Below are 5,000 nucleotides of genomic sequence, written 5' to 3' on the forward strand. Positions count from 1 at the left end.
CCACCCTTTATTCCCTTCCTTTCCTTAATATCCCTTCCTTCCTCTCTCCTCTCCCTTCCTTATCCGCCTCCCTTCCCTCTCCTCCTCTTCCTCTTTCTTCTTATCCTCAACATCCCTTCCCTTTCACTCCTCCTTTCATTCCCCTTCCCCTCCCTTCTAATCCTTCCCCTCCCTCCTCCTCCCTTCCTCTTTCCCTCCTCCTCCCTCCTTCCTCCTCCTTCCTTCCCCTTCCCTCCCTTCTAATCCTCCTCCTTCCTCCTCCTCCCCTCATTCCTTTCCACTTCTCTGTCCCTCCTCCCTTCCTCCCTTCCTTCCCTTCCCTCCTCTTCCTCCCTCATTCCCTTCTCCTCTCCTCATTCCCCTTTTCTTCTCCTCTATCCCTCCTTCCTCCCCCTCCCTTCTAATCCTCCTCCTTATTCCCCTCCTCCTCCCTTCCTTCCTCCCCTTCCTCCCTTCTAATCATCCTCCCCTCATTCCCCTTCTCCTCCCCTCTATCCCTCCTTCCCTCCTTCCCTTCCCCTCCCTTCCTTCCTCTTTCCCTCGCTTCCTTCCCCTTCCCCTCTCTTCTAATCCTCCTCCCCTCATTCTCCTTTTCTTCCCCTCTATTTCTCCCCCCCCTTCCTTCCCTCCCTTCCTTCCCCTTTCCCTCGCTTGCCAAGTGCTAAGCCATCCGCCCACAGACGCCTCCCAAGGTCCAAGTCGAAGGAGGTTTTACGACGGGTGGCGCTGGGGCCTCTCATTGGCACTCTCCCCCGCCTTCGTCTCCTTCGGTGCCTCCTTCCGTGTCGTCTACAGGAGTGGGATGGGGGTGGGGATGGGCGGAGTGTGGTTGGGTTGGGTTGGGCGGAGTAGGGTGGGATGGGGTGGGGATTGGGTGGGCGGAGTGGGGTGGGGTGGATGGAGTTGGAGGTGGGGTGGGGGTGGGGTTGGGTTAGGGGAGTGGTGGGGTGGATGGGGGCAGTGGGGGTGGGGGGGATGGGGGTGGGTTAATGGGCGGAGTGGGGTGGTGTGGGGTTGGGCTTGGCGGAGGTGGGTGGGGTGGGGTTGGGCTGGAGCGGGTGGGGGGGGTCAGGTTGGGCTGGGCGGAGTGGGGTGGGGTTGGCATTTTGGGAGTTGAGTGGGGTGGGGTTGGGGGTCGGGCGGAGCCGGGGTGGGGTGGGGTTAGGCGGAGGTTGAGTGGGGGTGGGGGTGGGGGGGATCAGTGGGGATGAGCGGAGTGGGGTGAATGGGGATGGTTGGGCGGAGTGGTGTGGGATGGGGATGGGTTGGGCGGAGTGGGGTGGGGGTGGATGGGTTGGGCGGAGTGGGATGGGGTTGGGGCAGGGTGGGGGTGGGATGGGGTTGGGCGGGTGGGGGTGGGATGTGGATGGGTTGGGCGGAGTGGGGGTGGGATGGGATCGGGTTAGTTTGGTGAGGTGGGGTGGGATGGGGTCGGGTTGTGGGCGGAGGGGGTGGGATGGGGGGTTGAGTGGGGTGGGGGGGTTGGGCTGAGTGGAGTGGTGTGGGGTGGGGATGAGCTGGGCGGAGTGGGGGGTGAAATGGGGATGGGTTGGTGGGGTGGGGTGGAATGGGTGGAGTGGGTTGGGCGGAGTGGGATGGGGTGGGGATAGTGTGGGCAGGGGGTGGGCTAGGTGGGGGTGGGATGGGGTTGGCTTGGGAGGAGTTGCGTGGGCGGAATTTTGTGGTATTTGGGTAGAGTTAGGTGATGGGTGACTTAATATTGTTAATATTATCACTACTGTCATCATCTTCTTCGTCAGCATCAGCATCATTACTTTTATTTTCTTATTATTATCGTGAATATCACCATCACCATTATTATCCACTGATAAGAATTGATATATTTTTTGTACTTTGTTTTAAGCTTTGAATCTTTGTAATATTACATCATACTTTTCATAAATTTTCTAGCTTTTTCTTTTGTATTTCCGTAAATAGATTTTTGTTTTTATTCACGAAAATTACTCCAGCGCATCATATTTTACATAACCGATGCTAGTAAAAAGACCGAAACACGAGAGAGAAAGAGAGAGATAGAGAGATAGATAGATAGATAGATAGATAGATAGAGAGAGAGAGAGAGAGAGAGAGGAGTGGGGTGGGATGGGGATGGGGTAGGTGGGTTTGGGCTGGGCGGAGTGGGGTGGGGATGGGTTAGGCGGAGTGGGGTGGGGTGGGGGTGGGGTTGGGCGGGGTGGAGTGGGGTGGGATTGGGCTGGGTGGGTGGGGTGGGGTTGGGCTGGGTGGAGATGGGGTGGGAGTTGGGCTGGAGTGGAGTGGGGTGGGGTTGGTCTGGGTTGGAGGCGGAGCGGGGTGGGGTTGGGTTGGGCGGAGTGTGGTGGGATGGGGATGGGTTGGGCTGGAGTGGGGTGTGGGATGGGGGATGGGTTGGGTTGGGCGGAGTGGTGAAATGGGGATGGGTTGTGGCTGGCGGAGTGGGGGATGGGATGGGGATGGGTTGGGCGGAGGCGGTGTGGGGTTGGGTTGGGCGGAGTGGGGTGGGATGGAGATGGTTTTGAGCTTGGGCTGGTGTGGGGGTGGGATGGGGATGGGGGTTGGGCGGGAGTGGGGTGGGATGGGGTTGGTCTGGGCGGAGTGGGGTGGGGATGGTGATGGGTTGGGCGGAGTGGGGGTGGGATGGGGTTGGGTTGTGCTGGGCGGAGTGGGGTGGGTTGCAAGCGGAGTGGGGTGGGTTGGGCGGAGTCGGAGTGGTGTTGAGTTGGGCGAGTGAGGGGTGGGGTTGGGTTGGGCGGATTGGGGTGGGGGTTGGGCTGGACGGAGTGGGATGGGGTTGGGTTGGGCGTGGAGTGGGGTGGGGTTGGGGTTGGGCTGGGTGAGTGGGGTGGGATGTGGGAGTTGGGCTGGACGGAGTGGGGTGGGGTGGGGTGGGTGGGAGTGGGATGGGATGGGGTTGGGCTGGACGGAGTGGGGTGGGGTGGGGTTGGGCGGAGTGGGGTGGGATGGGGATGGGTTAGGCGGAGTAGTGTGGGGTGGGGATAGGCTGGGTGGAGTAAGGTGGGATGGGGTTGGTTTGGCTTGGGAGGAGTAGCGTGGGTGGAATTTTGTGGTATTTGGGTAGAGTTAAGTGATGGGTTACTTAATATTGTTATCATTACTGTCATCATCTTCTTCGTCAGCATCAGCATCATTACTTTCATTATCTTATTATTATCGTGAATATCACCATCACCATTATTATCCACTCCTAAGAATTGATATATTTTTTTGTACATTTGCTTTAAGCTTTGAATCTTTGTGGTATTACATCATACTTTTCATAAATCTTCAAGCTTTTTCATTTGTATATCCGTAAATAGATTTTTGTGTTTTTACTTACGAATATTACTCCAGTGCATCATATCTTACATAACCGATACTAGTAAAAATACCGAAACACGAGAGAGAAAGAGAGAGATAGAGAGAAAGATAGAAAGGGTAAGAGAGAGAGGGGGGAGGGAGAGAGAGAGAGAGAGAGAGAGAGAGAGAGAGAGAGAGAGAGAGAGAGAGAGAGAGAGAGAGAGAGAGAGAGAGAGAGAGACAGAGAGAAAGAGAGAGAGTAAGAGAAAGACAGAGAGAGAAAGAAAAGAAGAAAGAGAAAGAGATAAAGACAGAGAAACCGGAAAAGAAAGAGCAGCGCGCAGCGAGCGAGTGCGAATCCCTGTACCGCCGCGAGCGCCCCGGCCCTCAGCGCCCGCCTGGCTGGGACACTCTTAACAGACAAGGCTGATATTACAGGGACATAGCAAAGACGCGACTATCTCAGGGGCCTTGATGCTCCCTCTGGCGTCTGGCAAGAGTCACATTCCGGGCGCAGATATGGACCGGGGAACCTCTTCAGGATAATTCTCAAGCCGTCGGGTGTCAGACACAGGCTAGGGAGGGGATGGTGTGGGGGCGCCTAGGAGGGGGCTGTCTCACCCGAAAGCGTGATTTCTATGCTTATGGTATACACATCCTCTAACCAATGCAGGCTGATAAGGAGCGAGTCAGGAGATATGTTGTTAAGATCACGCCTCGACCTCCGAAGGAACTCGGCTGCTCCTCAAGACAAAGGAGAAGAACAAAAGGATATTGGAGAGGCGGTGGCGTGTTTCGTCGTCGGCAGAACGGATAGGATTCGGTTGCAGGAGCAGGTTGAGGGTCATTCCATCCAACCGGAGATCCACTTCATTCCCCTGAAGACTTATAATTTGCTTTAATTGCCCAAGAGCATTTTTTTCCTCGGCAGTTTGTCACATTTACGAAACAAAAAAACGGGAAAAAGGACAACGGTTAAATCTCCTTCTTTCAGCCACCCACAAGTACGAGACAAAGAAATAAAACACCATCAAAATATAAAAAAAAATCAAACGACAAAAGACAAAGCGTGCATTTCTCAAAAAAAAAACCCTATAAACCCCCACCCCCTCCTCAAAAAAAAAAAAAAAAAAAAAAAAAAAAAAAAATGTCCCAAGAAAGCAGATTTTCGCCGCCACTCACCCCGAACTCAAATCTCTCTACTTCAGATGGCTCAGAGAGAAAGGCGCAGGAGGCCCTAACGTCTGAAAACTCTCTCTGGATCTCGCACCCAAATAAAAATGTCGTGTTGGGTGCTGTTAAAAGAGCGCCGGAGGAGGTCACAGAAGCACCCGGAGGTTTTTTATGGCTTGGAAGCACGTGATGACTACTTGCTGGCCCGGGACTGAAATCCCGACTGAAGGAAGCATCGGAGGATTTATTTGGGGGAAGGAAGAATGGGGAGGAGGAGGAGGAAGAAGAAAAGATAGAGGAGGAGGAAGAGAGGAAAGTGGAGGAAAAGGAGGTGGAGAAGAAGGTGGTGGTGGTGGAGGAGGAAGAGGAGGTAGAAGTAGAGGTAGAGGTGGTGATGGAGGAGAAGGAGGTAAAGGTAGAAGTGGATGAGAATGAGGAGAAGAAAGAAGAAGGAAATGAGAACGGGTAACGAAGAAAAAGAAAATGCATGGAAATTCATTTTCATATTTATTTCACGCCTCGATAGTCAT

The sequence above is a fragment of the Penaeus vannamei genome, chromosome 7 (genome assembly GCF_042767895.1).
Source record: "Penaeus vannamei isolate JL-2024 chromosome 7, ASM4276789v1, whole genome shotgun sequence".
NCBI classification, from domain to species: Eukaryota; Metazoa; Arthropoda; class Malacostraca; order Decapoda; family Penaeidae; genus Penaeus; species Penaeus vannamei.